Below are 20,052 nucleotides of genomic sequence, written 5' to 3'. Positions count from 1 at the left end.
CTAGCCTCTCATCAGCAGTGACAATGATGTTCTTTAGTGAGCCATTGACCCATGGTGTCTGGTGTCCGGGACAAAATACAGGTGCACTGGGTGTGCCGGAGCCAGACTGGAAAATCTGGTTTGTCTGCTGCTTCCAAACAGATACCGTATGTTCCCATAGGTGAGAAAACAGAACCGTTAACTTGTTAGATAAACAGATAGTCTTCCTTGAAAATAAAATGACTCCTAGGCTTACAAAAACATTATAAGCACATGCACGTTTTGACTTTGGTTTGAGTTTAGGAGTAAAACTGACAGACACGTTTCAAAAATTTACGTTTTGTAAGTCAATTTAGTTGCCACAGGGGATTAATGACTCGTGTGACACCTGAAGAAGAACTATCTATCAATGAGATACTTCATTTAGGTTCAGTAGTATTTACACTGCTCCCTCGGTTCCAGTAGAGGAACCAGGTGTGGCATGTTTGAGCTGAGGTGTTTGATGACTTCCGCTATCAGACTTTAAAAGTCTCTTCTTGAATCTGATCTTCTGTGTTCAGTCTCACTCTGAATGGCATTTTAAAACAAATACATAAATGCATCTGATACATAAACAATACATTGTAATGCTGCAGAGCATATTTCTGCCTCCGACCAGTCATGATGAGGAAACATTGAGTACAGCTGCAAATTGCAGGGTTCTTGAACAGCAACAATGCCATCCAGTGTTCACTGAGATGATTGCCAGTTAAGAAATAGGTTATCACTTAATGTATAAACTATTAATGGGCATATTACCACATAAATCCGTAATTATGCAAGTGTTATATATAAATGTAAAATATAACTGAGCATGAAATTCACTCACCAACGTTTTTACAATAAAAATATAGATATTGTTGTGGAGCCATTATAAACAGCTTGTGGGGTTCATTGCTGAAAACAACTTGCCAATTTAAGGATTCAGCGCCTTCTACATGTCAACATGAATCCTGCTGCACAAAATAAGTTGTTGTCATCTCATCTTCATTCTCTTGATCATACCTACAGGGTGAACATATTACAGGCTAAGCTGTCATAATATAATATGCAGCACATTCAAAGCCACCATCAAAAAGAACAGTGGTAAAAAAAATGGAAATAGAAAATCTACGAGATAAAATTAAGCGGAATTTCTGCGAATACATTTACAGCCGAGCAGCAGAGATGAGAGAGTGTGCAGACCTGGGTTTATATAAGCTGTCCTTGAGAACATCAGGCCATGGGAGACTTCACAGTGGTCAGTTCAAAAACCTCTGGACGTCTGACCCCCAGGCACAACTCTCTCTCTCTCTCTCTCTCTCTCTCTCTCTCTCTCTCTCTCTCTCTCTCTCTCTCTCTCTCTCTCAGGCAGGGTAAGTGTGCCGCTCTTCTCCCAGCAACATCCTGCTTCGTATACAAACAGTTACACACAGGAGCTGCCCTCTACAACAACAGCCTTCTAATCTCTTTAGCTTCCTTCGTGGATTCATCTTGTTTACCCACAGTACCGAAGTTGTTATCCAATATTTCGTCTGAAACCTTCTAGCCTGGAGGCAAATCAGATTTAACCTTTGACTCTCAGATCGTACACACACACAGAACACCTGTTCACCGATGTGACTCCTATCTACTTTGAACCCAAAGACAGCCATATTTGCCACAGCTTCTTTATAATATGTTAGCTACCAAGCAGCACTGTTGTTCAAATATGCAAATATTACTCCAATTCAGTGGCTTCTGCAGTTGATGAGTAACATTTGTATTTGTGCATGTACTTTTGCTTCACATTCAATAAAGCAACCGCATATTCATTGCGAGTGTCTCTGCCCATTTTCCAGAAGAAGCCCATCAATCACTTCTGATTTAACGATAATGTGAACATCTGCGACACATGAGAGTCTACGACGACGCTGATCATGGCTGACAGAGATACAGTGACGTCTCTATGTGGCTATGTATACTGTTCGTATTTCTTCTATCTGCCCTGTCAGTCGCAACGTGGATCCCAAAGACTATTCTCCAAATGTCTGAACAACATCAATGCAGCCCTCCTGTGAGTAACACCAGCTGTGGTTATAGAGAGCTGACATTACTTTACTGCCTGGTTTTATCACTCCCATCAAAATGTGAACAGAGAGATATCAGGACCCTCAGAATGCTATAAATCACGAAGAAACTGAACAGCGTGTCTTTCAGCAGCAGCAGCAGCAGCAGCAGCAGCTATCGTACCAGCAATGACACGATGGCTACACTGATTTAGAGTCTTGAATTTGCACAATGTAAATGCATTCCTGAAAGTTGAATGACATTATTCAAAAAGTTAACACGATGCTGGAGTTCACAGGACCCTGTATATATATATATATATATATATATATATATATATATATATATATTTATATACACCACGGTTCAATGGTTTGGAGTCACCTGTTATATTGATGTTTTTCTTCCTCCCTTCATTAATTAATATATTAATAGAGACAAAAAGAGCAAAATTCAGACACTGGCCTCAAAAGAAGAAGAATTAAATGATTACAACGTATGTTTTGTTAATGTCCCCACAGTGTTACTTGCCAGGGGACAGAACTGTTATACGTTTTGATTTTCATTAAGTTTTCCACTCCAGAAATGCGTTATTGACACTAGATCATAATTGAACCACAATGGTGTTTGCATGCACTGAAGTGATGGATATGGCTCGACCAACCTTCTATTTCTATTGTTTGTTTATGGATTAGCTTTGCTTAATTTTCCAGTTTATTATTCTAGCATCTTACAGACATTATTGTGCACTTGACACTGAAACTTGTTACTATATAAATCTGCACATATTTGGATGCTAAACTTCCAGTTTATTGTGTATGTGTATATATATATATAATTTAATGTTTCTATATTTTTCATCTAAGACAGATTTTTTCATGGCTGTTATATCCTGCAGACTTGCAGACTATAGTAATGTTCATCAGGAGAATTAGGTCAAAGGCTGAGATTATTGCCGTAAGAATGTAAAAGCATTAAGGCCTTGACATGTATGCTCCTTGGAACTCTTTATAACATCTACACTACAACTTTGAATTTGGTATTCCTTTCAAGACGCTCCTAACAGACTGCTTGAGGTGTTAAGGTAACATATAGTAGCCTCCGTTTTGTAAACTACCTAATGTCAAAAGTTGGCTATTATTCATTATCTATCAAAGGATAAATGTTCAAACTTAAATATTCTGTCAGAATGATAGATGAGCTTCAGTAATAGGAACTCTGGGTCCGTGCATGATATCCGTGTGTAAGCCGTCTGTGTAGATCCCATGCAGATAGAGTCAATGGTAATAGACACATGTGTGTAGCTGCTACACTGACTTAAACATGTTTTCATCTCTTTTGACAGGTGAGTGGATGAATGAACACCATGTTTAATGCTCAGCACATGTGAAACTGGTGTAAAACAAAGGGGAGCATTTTAAGTTATGTATGTGCGTCAGCTCACGGTCACACATTATTGTTGTTATGGCCACTGTTCTGTTTTACGCATTGATGGAAGGACGAGGAAATGTTATGGTAAGGTGCATCCACTGGCCTTGCGTCAGTTCCCCAAGAATAATCGTATTCAAATCCTGACTTTAGTGTAGGAAGTGCCCACACCCATTCATGTTGATCTTTGTTTGTTCACACAGATACTCAACACTGTCGCCTTGGCTCACATTCAAACAAACTGTTTCCTTCAGAATATTTTAGATTTCTCTATCGATGTTGTGATATTGACAGATGTAAAACACCACACGAGAAGATGCAGGAACACGCTCATGATGCAACCTGCCGCCGCTGCAGCTGTGAATGGAGCATGCAATCATCCTGTCACATCCAATGAACAGAGGAAATACTCGGGCTACATTGACTTTTCATAAGGAATTTCATTTTTCAGATGATTCTTTGAGATGTGTAAATGAACTAAAACCGTTGTCACATCATTGCCTCATTTTTACGGCATGCAATGGATTTGAATTGAATATAAGTAAATCCTCAATTTGGATATAAACCTAAATATTCCCTGACCTCTGATTTACATTTTATTGTTTGTAACTTGTGGATGATTATGGATTAAATGTTGTACTCCACTCTCAAAATGCTCCGCATGAAACTGCAATTTCAATGACTTCACTATTAATCAGTTTGCTCTGTGAGCCAGCAGAGGGAGCTGATATCCAAGAATTATGAAACCCTCAAAATCAGCCGTTGGTGTTCTTTCCTGCTCATTACTCTTCAAAAAAGTAATAAAACAGTTCTCCTCAGGCTGAATATACCTGCATATAGCGCCCCATTGATGTACCATAACCTCAACCTCAGTAGCATACCTTTCTGTTCCTCAGTGTTCAGTATTGATTCATGTACTCGACAACAAAAGGGTGAACAGTGGGAGGGCCACTCAGAGCCCAGCTGACACACACATAAGCACAGAGAAGAGGTGAAAATGAACTGAGACGCGGTTGAATAAAACATGTCTCTGAGGACGTCGCCTTGTTTTACTGCTGTCTGGGCTCAGAGGGAACTGTGAGCCTCCCTGATGGTTAATCCTCGCTGAAATGAAAGGGCAAACAAGTTGAGCCTCACAGGCACTCTCTCTCTCACACACACACACACACTTAGGTATGTACACACAAAGTAGTCATAAGCAAACACACAACATGCATGTACGGCTGTATTCCCAGTCCTGACTCTGCCTTCTGCTTTGTGCATGAGTAAAACAGTCATTTGCTGTCACCTAATGATCAAATTATTACGGGTTTGAACTTGTTACCAATCTGCTAACTCATGAAGCAGAAAGAAATCAGCATGTAAGCACGTACAGTATTTCAACAATTCATGATTTTTTTTTCCTTTGCAGGACACACTTTTGACCTTGTGAAATAGCACGGAAGCTATTAAGATCAATTGAGCTGATGTTGTCTCTGTTCAGGCTAGTCTGTGTTACAAGTAACATGATCCTGACTCCATGCTGTACTCTACCTTGTCATCAAACTCTGCAGAAATTGATTAGATGGCTCCCTAAGCCTCATAATGTTATTTACTCTATTGGATAACTGTGTGGGGAAACAGTTGTGCGGTCCAATGCAGAAGCGGTAAGTGCATTCAGCAACATTTCTGCTATCATAATCAAAAGTGGAAAGTTGTGTCTCGTCTACAAGCCAAACTGAAGTGCTCTGCTGACATTAAGATATATTATGAGCTGTGTGCATTCACATGAGTGTATTCCAGTATCGAGGACCTTTTTTGTGATAAAAAACAAATGATTATGAATTTATATGATATATATATTTCAATGGAAGTGAACTACAATAAAAGCATCACCGCATCCACATTCAGAGACTAGAATTGATGAAAAAAAATAAAATAATCAAAATGATGAAGAAAGAAACAGCACTGCAATACTATGGAAACATGGGAATATCATGTTATTTTATTTATATTTTTTGGCAAAATGTTTGGAACACTATAGAAACCATGTATATACTGTATATATGTACAGAATGTGATGTAAAATAAGCTTTTAGAAAACCACACTGGAGTCTTTGCTCTAAAAGTGTTTATTAATTTAACAAATCAAACAGATTTTTTAATTCATTATGGTTCAACATATAAACACCATCCATAACCAAGTAACCCCTGAAAAGCCCCCCCCCATTTTTGTACTTTATGTTTTCGTGCTTGTGTGTGTGTGTGTGTGTGTGTGTGTGTGTGCGTGTGTGTGTGTGCGTGTGCGTGTGTGTGTGTGTGTGTGCGTGTACACATTATAGACGAGAAGCAAACATAATTTGTTCGGGTGCTTATCCCCCATCTGTGTTTTCATTCAGCTATTCAATACTTCCTCTGTCTCACTGATATCATCTCAGTTCTCCATCACAAGACTCTGGCTTCATGCGCTGCACCGGAGGAAATGCAGAGAACCTTCGTGAAAGATAATTAGACAACACTTAAACGTGTCAGCGAAAATTTCGGCCTCAAATAGATGAATTGGCAAGAAAGACAAAGAGAAACCACAAAGCACTCAAAACAAAAAAATGATTGATATGATTGTAATCTCCCTTATTTCTGGTGAAATATACGCTGCAGATCCAGTGAGAGAGTTGAGTGGCCAACAATCTGGAGTGTCACTGGGTTATGGATTACGGTGGTTTCGCCCCAGTCCAGGACTCACCTCGGGGACTTCGTAACGCTCCTGACACCTGGCCAGGCTCTCATTAGGCCCACACATTCCTCTGCCCTCTATCTGACAGCTCTTGGCAAGTGTCGTAGTAAATGTGTGTGTGTGTGTGTGTGTGTTGAATGTCTAGATTTATAAGGCCAAACCATGCACATCGCAGCTCGGTGATGACGACACAACCACACACACATAAAGACACAGCCGACAGGTTTACAGTTGATACGACAGTCGCTGTGTGAAACGTGTCAGTTCATAAGAATAATCCTCCCAATTTGAGGGCATTTATTTTATCTCGTTAGGGCAATGAGGCTCCAGGAAGGACAGGAGATATACAGTGTGGTGAAACAATGAGATAAAAGATAGAGCGCGACTCAAGCCTTTTGCGGCTTATGATTATTTTCCCAGGCACAGAAACAGACAGGGTTTTTTTTTCACGGTACAAGTTGATCATTATAGTTTTTTACAGTTATTCTTATTTTTTGAGGAACTCCACCATCAAAATTCAAACCTCAGGCTTTAAACCGGCTGTCATTCTTAAACTAATTGACATGTGTGAAACTAGAAAAAAGTTATTTGAGTTGCTAATAAAGTTTTGTTTACATCATTAAGATTTGTAAACACAACAGGAACATTTCATTATTGTGTAAGCCTGGATGACAAACTGAAAACACCAAAACCTCAAAAAAATATGGTCCAAATTGTTGCAGGCTGCTCTGTAAATTGCAGTAAAACATATAAGAAATAAACCCAAAATGCGAGTCCCTTAAATCAACAAGTGTGCCTGCAACAGAAATCAAAATAATTTTGTGTCTCCTGTTCCTCCACGCTCAATTTCTTATAATGTTCCATACATTTGTGACAAAAAAACTTATAACACCAGGAGGCTGGGAAAATATTTAGCATTTGAAGATGAGGTTGCATGATGCAGCTTTAAAAATAGAAGTTAAAATGGTTGCCAAATCAATTTATCTTAGTAAATTTGGATATGGTATCTCTTTAATTTCTTTAATTTCTGAGACTTTCTACCTAAACTGTTTCTCCTCCATGCTTGACAATTGACAAGCAATGTCATCCACTCACCCTTTTCATTAAGCATTACATTTTTCTCTGTCTGTGAACAGCCTCTTGTGTCTGTTTAAATAGAAAGTATTTAGAGGAGATACTAAGCTTCACCCTGCTGACACTTTACAGACATTCACTAAACTCAACACTGGAAACGGAAGAGGGAAATAAAAAGACGAATCATGAATACATTTCCCCTCATCCACGTGGCCAAGATATTCTATTTACAACACATTTCTTTGGGTCTTTATATCCAGTTAATGAGATTTCAAATAAATGTGAAGTGAACGGCATTTAAATTGCTATTCAGTCTGGAGGCATGGCACTGGAAAAAGGAGGGATTTCACCAGATGACAGAAGAGCTATTACCGGACCCGCTGCGTTAGGTGAACGGAGCAGTTCTGGGAAATGCAATAAGTGGCAGGCGCTGGTGAGGACTGTTTGAGGGTTTGAGACTTTTAATCTGGGGAAGGTGTGGTGTGGAAAAGGAAAGAGGAGAGGTGTTAAAGGATGCCAATATTAAAGGAGATGGTCGAGCTGCGTTGACGAGTGAGTATCCTTGTGTTTTTAATCGCGCTGTCACACAAACCCACGGTCAATTTCACTCTTTTTAACTCTGATTTTTCCTGTGAATGTCCGATGGACAACAGTGAGAACAAAACATCCTTCTGCCACACAGTAAAACAAGTTCACACACATCTGTCTGTTCCAATGATCTGCATGTATGTAGCTGTATTCATGAGTATTCAATCAATCCCAACGTGCTACACGAGTTAAATTGGAATGTGTTAGAGGTCTAAGCGGTAAAGTAATGCATTTTGTGCAATGATACACAAACTAACCCCAAAACAATACATCTACCGGTAACCCTCCTCCAAAAGAACTTGAAGCATTACCGAACGCAGATATTGACTGATTCATTTTGTACTTGACTAATCTCAAACCTGAAGCTATTCGTAAGACATTTAGTCCTCATAAAGTGAAGAGTACAAGAAGACACACTCATGCAACCCTATTAGACCTCTCTCTCAGCTGGGTGACAGAGACCACAACGGGAATGAATAGTGATGAGCCTGAGAGGACATCAAGGTTTCTGGAGGCTCCACAGACTCCCTGAGACCTATAGTGTGAACAAGAGACAGACAGAGACACACAGAGAGAGAGAGAGGGGGAATCAACTGTATGTGAGATCTAAAGGGCCAGGGACTAGAGGGCCCATCCACAGGGGACCTGCCAAATGCTGACAGCACCCTCCATGACACCCCATTAGATTTCAACAGGGACTGCAAGTCTTGAAAAGTCAGAGTAGATTCATGGATTCTGTGTCACAGGCGACAATTTGTATCCAGCATACTTTTTTAGAGGAAATCATATCGTTCAATGTGTTTACTTTTCTACTGTAAAGGAAGCTGTCCAGTGAGAGGTACCCATAGCACATTGATGCTGCACACTGTCATTTATAATGATGGTAATAAATGTCACAAGGTCAATGTTTACTCTATTTTCTACAATTTTAAGGGAAAACATATTGATGAAATAGTAATGGAAGAGGGAGAGTCCAATTCATTACTTCAATTCAGTGTTTTCACGTGGGTTGTACACAAATAACAGTGCATTACTTGTGTTGTCTCAACTCCTCCTCCCAAGGAGTGTTTCATTAATAAATATTAGGTCACACCCTAGATTTCTGTTCAGCTAATGGCAGCTGAAAGCTAAATATTACGCTTCAATGAAACCTGATGATACATTAACATGTAGGTTTGAACCTCAGACTGGCTTATTCTCCACAGCAATGGTGGCTGAGTTTCATGGGTATCATATTTAGAGCCATACCAAACTGAGATAAAATGTGAGTTGCGATAATTAAAACTGGCCATAAGATAGTTAAATTATCTTAAAAATGTTACATCAAAATCAGCCGGTCTCTCACATCGCAGCTGTGGGCCACAAAGCAGAAATATTGTCAGTATAGTTTATTATACTTTGAGCACTAATTCAAAATTGTGCTAAAAATGTTGGTGTGAAATATGTTTTGAGCGGTCTAATTATACGATTTTAACGGACACATACCAGCTAATCAGATCCAAGCAGTTTTTCATTGCCGTGGTGTATTAGATATGAATGTGTGAATGAATCTGAAATAACAAGCCAATAAATTGCAAAATATGTTGGATTTTTTTATGAAGTGAGTGATAGTGCATCTGGATACGCCTGTCATCCCACACTGTGCTTATTGTCCGTCCCTTGCTCTTCCTCTGGCTGTCTCAGCTGGCCACCACTCGCTCTCTACCCATCGAGGCTGCCATGTGTCTGTCCAGGTTCCACTGATGCCGGATGAAACCAATACCTATGAATTCCCTGAAGAAAATGTATGCAGACATCATCCCATGACATCAAAATGACACAGCTGCCACAGTTGTGCTTCTAAAATTTCCGATCTCAATAGCACTCGTAAATACTCACTAGACATTTTGACTTTTGGACAGCTGGTTTTCTAATAAAGCAACATTCTTCAGATAATGGTTTTAAGGGCTTTTGGACTTTACCTCACAGTGGACGTCAGGAACCAGGTAGTGGTCTAATCCATCTTGTCAGCTATCCCACAGTGAAGGGAACAACTTACTTAATTATGACATTTTTCATTATCTTTTTTAACCTGGACCTCAATCTCTCTAAACTCAACTGATAGAGAACATAGAGGTTGCAGATATGAATCATTTTTGCAACGGCCAATAATGTTTTTAACATTTTGGAAGGCACTGACAAACATTTGGTGTCATATTATTTACAAAATAAGAATGATGGCTATAGATAATTTAACAAGACAAAGAGTCTGGAGCCTGTGTGAGGCTGTTCTCAGGCACAGTGACTCTTTAGGCTAAATGGCAATGCTAATACCTGCATGCTAACATGCTCACAGTGAGATTGTTAACATGCTGTTGGTTAGTAGGCGTAATGTTTATCATCTTATATCGACTTATACTGTACAATCATTGTAGGATGAATTCTACTGTCCCATTATATTGTCTGTGGCTGTACATCTACAGAGGAATATCCCTCGTCTGAACAATATTCTGTACAGCAGGTCCAGGAGGAGGACTCTGAACAGGACGGGTTTACAGAGCTAGGGCTTCTGACACAGGGCTTCATGCATATGTGTGTTGAAGAGAGATAGCCCCCCCCCCTTCCCCACAAGCATTTGTTGGGAGAACTACAGGTGATAGACACCTGAGTACGCATGTGACGATTGCATTAACACTTCCATTACCAGCTTCTCACAGGAACCCCTGTACACCACTTATCCAATGTGTCATGATGTAGCATGTGTTGACCTGGGCTTGGACTGAATATGATGAAAGAAAAGGTTTTACAATTTTAATATTTTTTATTATTTTACATTCCCATGGTTTTCCTTTCTCTCTGTCCCCATTCATTCCTCCTCACTCATATTTTTCTCATTACTTCTGTCCTTTTCCCTCCTCTCCTCTCCTCTCTTCTCCTCTCCTCTCCTCCAGCCTCAAGGGTCTTCCTGACAGCTGGTTTCACTGACATGTGTTTGCCAACAAGAGGCTGGCGAACACTGATCACTCAATCCTCCGCTGTCCAAATATTTCAGACTGTTTCCATATCAGACCTGAATCATTGGAAACTCCACAGCATCTCTTATTCATGGTGGCCATAAATTATTCTCCCTGATATGAGCTTCAGTCACGTAAGGCAAAGCTGGAGACTGTGGCACACTTTGACAGAGCGATAACGATGGATAGAGACGGACAGAGAGGGAAAGAGAGAGAAATGAATCGACGGAAAGTGAGGGTCAAAGAAAGAGATTAGCAGAGGGTCAACAGGCATGACATAGAAACAGCGGAGGCAGCTGAAAATAATGGAACAATTCCTCACGGATGCTTCGCAGACAAGCAACGAGTTAATGGTATTATCACACTTCATTGTGTATTTATATGGACAACCAGGTAGACATCTCAATGCGTTGATCAATGTACACTTAAACAAGACATTTGAACCACCCACCCCCCAGAAGCCATGCTCATGTTGCATGTGCAAACAGCTCACAGTAGTCACATGACCCTGATGAGCTGACAGTATATCAGGCCTGTGTTTCCCTCTATTTGTTTGAGTGCTGTGTCTTCTAAGCTAAACTAACGGAACAGATTGTTCAACAATAATATTGTTAATAGTTTTTATTTCAGTTTCGTTTTGAGAAAATGTCCAAATCTGAGGAAAACAGACAGATGTGTCTAACTTTTCTGGAACAATTTGAGTGAATTTAAATTTTTTAATGGGGAATAAAGTTCATACTTCATTAATAAGAAAAACAAAGTTCTTCAGTTACTGTATTTTGATGTCCTTTCATGGTAACAATACAACTCCCATTTCCCATACAGCATGCTGTTGAGAGATCTCCGTTAAAGGTTAACATATGCACCATTCCAATAGACTGTGTACACTCTGTGTTGCTTGCCTTGATATAAGTACACAAAGTGCTGAAGTCCATAGGCTGGAGGGAGAGTTTACACTCTATATATCTCACTCTCTCCTAGCAGTTCAGGATGAACACAATGAAAGCCTATGCAACGTTTGTTTTGTTTGTTTCATAGTTACCCAATCTAAAACACTGTGATATCACCAGTAATAAGCTGTGGGACATGTAGTAGTTTGATCACAATTAAGTTGCTCTCAACAATGCACTGTCTAAAGTACAAATGAAAACTAGAATTGTGTCAGATATCACTGCAGCCCCACCCTCTGTAGTAAAACAGGATCCTCCAAATGAGCAACATTCGAGTTAGCATCTTTACGTCTCTATTATTGCATAAAAACAAATGAGTCACTTTACTGGCCAAAGTTCCTCTCCACAACAGAACAAATATTTTTAGATGAACTCTAATTGCATATTTCCAATGGAAATGATTTACTTCTCAAAGATAATGATGGTGTCATGCTGTTGAGCAGCAGGGGAACTTCTTTATGACGCAGAAAGCCTTTGATATGGCTGCACTGGTTTGCCTGATCTTTTATGATGGAACATTTAAAATGGCAACAAAAATGCTGCGTCTTAGTAATTTTTACATCCTTTTTTTTTCTGAAGGCCTGGGAATAAGGATTCAGCCTGCTCTTTAAATTTATATTCCCGTTGATGGAGAAAAGGGAGAAAAACATTTTTACTGAATTATTCTTTGGGCTTTGTGGGAGACACTTTTATTAAGTTGTCTAAGAAAGATTGTGTTACACCTCGTTTTGTGATTTCACTGCACAGTATATGGTTAAGAGAACGTGAAAGCGCACACTCACACATCAATGTATAGTCCTATTTATCAGAATCATCATTGTGTGAGCATATGCCATAACATTTCATTATCAGTTCCATTCAAAGACGATCGTAAACACTCACACACATACTGTAAAAACATTCAAGGTCATGTTCCTAGCGATGTGTGGGCAGGTCAGCTCCATAATAAATCAGATCCCTGGTTGGTATTGTATTGTGTATTATTGTTCAACCCACCATAGCTCGACACTTAAAGCCTCTGATCCATGAAGAGTGCCGGTGTGTGTCACAGTGATGGATATAGTCATTATGATGCCCTCCTTGTGTCTGTAACTGTCCTCTTGTACTCTGGCTTGTTGTATTTTCACTTCACATATTCCTGAAAACTTCCGCTGTCTAACAAATAAAGTACGTGTAGGCCAGCTCGGGTAGGTGTAACATTGATTTTAGAAACACATGAATAAAGGTAGAATATATTTTGTCTGTGCACATTAGTTCAATAATGTTTTACTGGCAGTGAAATGCATTATTTAAAAACATTATTGATTGAATCCTTGACTATATTTTGTCAAATATTCTACATTTCATATTACCATTTATATATATATATACATCACATCACAATACTTTTTTTGTCATTCTTACTGAAAGCGAAAAAATGGTCACAAATAGTTTAATTTAGCTAATTTGTTGGGGACTATGTACAGCTGTGAATTAATAAACATTTTGTGTGCTAGTGAGTATTTTTAGAACCAAGACAGTGTATGTCAGATCCGCTCAAAATAAATTAGCACCTAGTGCAATGGTGTGAGTTATTAACAAAGAAAAATGTCAAGAGAAATCCAAGACAGCCAACCCACTGATAGCATGCCCCGTATCCAGTAACCTAAGCTCAATTTCAAAGGATTTATTAATGCTGTCCGGGATGAATCTGAATCATTACAATTTGTAGTGTTGGTGTCAGCTCTCACATTTCATCCACAGCCTCTGTGTGTCTGTAGATTGCCGGCCCGTAACTCAACGACAGACTGCTGTTTGGACTTTCACACCACGGCGAGTAAGGAATACCCATCAGGAGGTGTAAAACCACCTCAATTCACCCACCGAAGTCCTTCAAGTGATCTCACAGTTTTCTGGGTGTTGTGGTACATTTATTGTCAAACACATTTGGGAATCCTGTGAATTAGTTTTCTCTCTAATATAAAGAGAGGGAGAGGGGGATCGTAGACAGTGCATTGAGTAGTATTGACCAAGAGGAGCTCCACTGCTAATGATCTCTATAGGGAGACAGAGGCCACACACACACACACACACACACACAGACCTAAATCTGGGGAGTCTTCGAGTAGCTAAAGATTGAGAGTGATCTCAATAACTCTGCGATCATACATTCTCGGAAAGATGTCTCCCGCAGACATATCACTGCTCCCTTTAAGGCTGCAAAAAATCCATGTTATCCATATTTAGGAAAGCAGCAAAGGTGTTTTAGTAGCTCACAGAGGCTCTCAGAGGAGCTGGTGTGTGTGCCCAAAAGAAATATCTACTACAGTATGTTCATCAAACAAATGCTGAGAGGCTGAGTCGGGAAAGAATAGCTGGTAGTGTTGGAGTTGGGGCCAAGGCAAACATGGAACTAACACAAAGAACCCAACATTGAAAGCACACAGACGATTTGTTTTATTCATTTTGAAGACTATATTTTGGAAATTCAATTCAGTTTTCTCACTCATGTCAGGATAAATATTGGGGGATTTACATTTGTTTTTACTAACTATTGCCACAAATTGCAATCTTAGTATTACTTTGCAATTTATTGTTAAATCAAAATGTACAACGGTAATCTGAGCTAAAATGTGCTGGAGTCTGGTGCATAATAATAATAATAATGCATTCATTGCAAAAATATTGTGGCAACAGGACAGAATTGCAAGCTCTAGCAAATAATGCAGAATTTAAATTTGAATGAATTATTTTAAAATCCGAACTTCTTAGAGCCGCTCTATGCTGGTTTCCTTCACAGCTTTTTGTTGTTACCCTTTCATTCTAGATTGGTAATTAAATGCAAGACCGGTGAGGAAACCCATGTGATTAATTTGCAACAGACGTGACAATGGCAAAGCATTTAGCTTCATGACAAACAAAAAGTACTGAAGCCATCAAGTAATACATTTCCTCAACAACTAATTATGAATGGACTGGCAACAAGGGGGCTTTACAATAAACCAACCAACAGCTTTCAATCAACCTTTTTTTATATTGAACTATTCAAATCAAAGTATGATTCAGAATCTGGAGCCGCATATCATGAACACAAACCAAACGCTACTTCACACTTGGAATTCCAGCATTGCTGTTTTTGACTTCTGAGATCAGCACGGAGCAAAGAACACAGGAATGAGGGAGTAATATCTTTTATTCCATTTCATAATAAGGTGGTCTTCATTCCCATATGTATGCGGTGGAGTTTTTAATTGAAAATGGAAATTTCTCTATTTAAGTCCTGATTATCATAGCAGGTGGAGAGCAATTAAAATAAATGAATGGTGATGTGCCTCTGTCGGTGTGTTACAAAACGCTGGGGGCGTCTCAACACACATTTATACACACCCACATTTTATTCTCTTATCACAGATTTCATTTAACATTTGGCCTACATTCAAAGGAAAAATAAGAAGGTAATAACGCCGGACTTACGCGCGTGTGTGTGTGTGTGTGTGTGTGTTAATGTGCACATCTGTGCGTGTGTGTCCTGGGTAAGGAAAAGACGGTTAACGTTGAGCTTTTTTAGTAAGTATTGAACAGCTGAGAATGCAGGAAACCCAGAGCAAAGTGCTATATGGAGCGTCTGTCATCTGCCACACGGAAAACTGAAACACTCACATCGTACTGCATCATCATCCCCATCACCATTTGAGAGACACATGAGCACACACACCCATACAAACACACTGAGAAGATGACAGGATGTAGGAGAGTTCCAGCAGGGAGGAGGAAACATCTGAGAGATTAATACTTTTCTCTTGTGGACAGAATCTTATAAAAGCCTTAAAAATATGAAATGTTTACTTTCATTGAATTAACCCAGATGTGATGTGGAGTCAAATGGACGGCTACTTCATACAGACACATCAACATAACTCATCAAAAATAACATAGATTTCTTAGTTAGTTCTTGTCTTGAAATAGCCCATTGTATATTCTATTTGAATTGTATCTTTAAATTTGCCATTTTCTTTAAGTTTAAGATGTATCACGTCCTCAAAAATGTGGGTGAACTGCAAATGAACAGAATGGTCAGCTGGGTTGAATATCTACATCACTGATTACTTCTGCAAATGTCTAAATAGGGAATCTGAATGATCTGTGTGCTTTAAAATCTTAAATTGCAGGTAGGTGTACAGAAAATATGCCCGCGGTTTGAAGCAGATACTTGTGAAACGTATCCGTTTACCGCAAAAAGGAAAGCATGGGAGGCCTGTTTCATGTGGATGGAGTCAGTAACATAGGGCTTGGTTGTCCTCTGATTGGAGCATGTCTTGTTGATATCATTATACCCCTTTAAGTAGATGCCAGCTGCTGAGGTTTAACTTTAAATGATACTCTAAAAATAGCCATAATGCATCACTGCTTCACATCTTTACAAAATGTCTGATCAGATAAATTAAGTTGGATTATACATGATAAATTAGCATGTGCCAAAATGTGCTATGTGGTCTTTTGTCAAAAAGCAGACTGTTTTGCAATTAGGAGGATAAAGAGAGTGAAATAACACAAGGCAGGTTGCTGATGAAAGAAGGGCCAAATGACAAAGAGGCACACGAGAACAAGGCTAAGAGCAAAGCGATGATGCACAGAAATGTACTGGAGTTAGAAAGAGATCTCAGAGGTGTGTTTGACAGGAAACACAGCCGCGGTGTCTCGCTATGCCCCAGTTGGGTGTCGTCTTTAACTTCAGCCCCCGCTGATGGATGATGAGACACCAGTGGGAGCCGACCGGCGAGGCGGGGACAGGGAATTGGAACCGACGTCTGGAGCAACCTTTTTTTGCCATAAATTAAAACAGGACGGCAAGGATTGAAAAGCAAAAGTTTGTGTGTGTGTGTTGGTGTGTGTGTGTGTTCTTTTTTACTTCTATCTGTGTGAGAACCAATTTGAGATTTAGATGTTAGTAGTGGAGACATTCTCGTGATGTGATGTCATTTTAGTTGAAGGAGTCGGGGGTTTATGGAAGGCAATGGTTACAACTGGTATTATTTTGATTATCATTTATTTTTTCAATTTTGGTTTTCTTTAAGTGTCACTTTTCATGGTAGAGGTGAATGTTGCAGTGTTATCATGCTGTTCATTTATCTTCTTTATTTATTAATTTTTTTGGTGATTTCTTTTTCTGAAAAATCTTCCTTTTCTCGGACATTGAATACGTTTTTGCCGTCCTTCGCTGTGTTTGCTATGTGTAACTTAACGGTTTGATTTAGCTCATAGTAGCGTGGAACTATAGCGTCAGTGGAGATGATAAACGGTCCTCACAAGTATGGACAAACCAATGTGTGTGTGAGAGATATGGCGTAGCCGTGTGAACGGTAACAGTCCGTGTGTATGCATTTGTGCGTGCTTGTCCATGCATGACGATCCAAGTACGTTGACTCGCATGTGTCCGGAATCTCATATTGCATCCAGATGTCACGGCAAATCAATTCAAGTCAAAGACAAGCCCAACGTGTTTCATAATGCTCACAAACCCACGGCAGGTGCAGCCCCTTCCACGGCGTTGAACAATGTGCTGGTGGTTGGTAATATGAGTGGAAAAATGAACGGACACAATCATAGTTTGAGTGAAATATCAGCGTTGTATTAAATATGGGATATCAGCTGCAGTCAGTGTACCGTCTCTGACATAGAGAACCATATTTTGTTTATTTTCTTCTTTTTCAATCTGAATGTTTAATACTGATAAGTCTCAACATCTATTTTTGTAAGTCTTAATATCAACAGAAAATATGATGTCATTGAAGTTTTCCATATGTCTTGCCTGGGGAATGCGGCTCCCACCCTGTGATTACCTCCACCCACGAACGAAACGTGCGATAAATTAACCTTTGACAAGTTTCTGCTGCGGACATCTAACGTCTTAATAAAAGATAAAGCAGCACGCACTCTCCAGAAGAAAAATACAAAATGTGTTCAAGTTTTAAAACCATCCAATTCACAGGACTTTCAGCTTTTGATCTCATAAAATGATAAAATCACCAGAAAAAAAGTGATTTATGAATTCAGTGATTGTAAATAGAGAGCCATTACTTCTGACAAAACATATGGTGATACACCATAATGACCATAATGACACTTTACGTACCAGGATAAAGTCTACATTGTTATTACAATAATTTAAACGGGACTTAAAACAAATCATATTTAAATTTTCCGACCATTGAGAAAAGATGCATACTTTAAAGGCAGGAGGGCACACATTGTCTGTCACCTGTTTGTTTGCTACCATACAAACTATATAATGGCAGTTTATACAATCCATTTTCTTGCAAACATCCATCACAAATGTTCCCGTTCGACATTTAAATTCCCGCTTTTTCAATCTCTTCATTCTTATGAGGCAGATCACTTGGAGAAAGATAGCGGCTTTAAATAACGACACAATTATTTCCTTCAGAGGAGTTCATGGGAAAGTCTCATAAAAAAGTTATATATGATAGGAGACGTTTGATGTATTGGTGATTTATGCTCCATGCTCCAGTATACCTCTCAATCAAACTCATGTGTAAGGATCACACTCCCCGAGGTCCTCGTTACTAGCATGATCCCATGACCCACATACAAACTGGACACACTTGTGCATACACATACGTGCTCATGGAGGTACACTCTACAATACATGTATGACATATTTATGAAAAATATCTGCAACTGTAATACCTGTTACGACATGCCAACTATATACTCATACCTCCAGTGTTGAATCATCTGTCATTCCAGCACAGAATGATCCATTATCCTAAACATTTATATGACAAATAGTCTTTAGCGAAGGGAGTAGAGTGAGAATTGAACGGATAGAAGAGAAAGATCTCTGCTGGAGAGAGAGGAAGAGAGAAAGGGCGACGGATACTCCGTCATCTGTCTGGTTTGGGTCGTGCGGGAGAGAAAATGTACTTTGGGTGCGCAAAGAAAACACAATAAATTACTCTCCGTGCTCCTCATTCATAATGCTGGATTACCATACATCACATGGAGAGAGTCTTTTGCATTTTGCACACATGCACAGCCAGATGGAAATAAGCAGGACAAAGGAAGCACCCACATTCACACAGACACAAGAAGTACTAAATGAGTCCACTCGGCGACTGGGAACAGGTCCAACAGGGCTTGTGTTTGTGTGTGCCCACTGTAGGTGTCTGATGTTTTGTTATGAGGCTTGCAGTAATCAATCCCTGATTTATTCTAATATGATTTGAACTCTGTCATATGTAAATGCACTTCTGAGGTCTATAACACTGGGGATCTTGGGTTATCTGAAAAGCCTTGAATGACACTTGTGACCCCCAAAAAATACTTTCTGGGGTGTCTTTAAGACTTATCTTCTTCTAAAAGCTTAGTGTGTCCATCAGTCATCATTATTCAAATTGTAAAACATTTATTCACAAATGTGAATAGTGAGTGCTTGTCTTTTTTGTCTTCACTTTTATATGTGGACCTAAGCAGACTCCTTTTGCCAGGCAGACAGAGGCGAATGTGTTGTGTGGATTTAGTTGCAGGGCATAGTTGTTGCGTGGTTGTGTAGTTTCGGAAGAGGCCTTATTGATGTTTTTAGTCCTGGTGATGTGAGTGCAAAGTGTGTGTTACTACTGCCTCTTTGCAAAAACTGGTAATAAGATATCAGCAGGGGATGCAGTTTATTTAATTAAAAGCCAAGTCAGTACATTGTTGGCTTGATGGCTTCAAAGACCGTTTGTTTTGATGAACATGCTCCATACCCTCAGATATTTCAATCTACTGTTTTTGACCAAAATATGGAACTTATTATGTAATAGCTGTTACGCCCTCCTGGTTTCCTGTTTGGTCCGTCTGACTGTTCTTTTTAGGATTTGTTGTTTTGGTTGAAGTTTCTTCTTTGGTTTATTTCCCTTTGTTTGAAACACTTCACTGTACACTCATTCAAACATGCAAAGCACCGCTGATGTTACTGATTTTCATACTTAATATTGCAGTTGATTAATTTATATTTTGTTAAATAAATCTTGAGTTAAAAGTAATGCGTTGTCCTCTCCCCTTTGTCTTTCCCTTAAGCCGGGGTTTATAGCCGTGTCATATTTGCTCTGTTATCTACCAACCAAAGACCTTAACTATTTGTAGATGGATGGTGATTTAAGCAGCGTTATTATTTAAAATGTTTGGCCACATGGGGGCAGCAGAACAAGTCTGAGACGCAACATTGACACATAATCAACTAGTGAGTGTAAGCAAACATTTGCTTATGTACTCATTCAGT

This window comes from Pholis gunnellus, assembly GCF_910591455.1.
Source record: "Pholis gunnellus genome assembly, chromosome: 12".
Lineage (NCBI taxonomy): Eukaryota > Metazoa > Chordata > Actinopteri > Perciformes > Pholidae > Pholis > Pholis gunnellus.
This window is presented reverse-complemented; position numbering follows the sequence as displayed.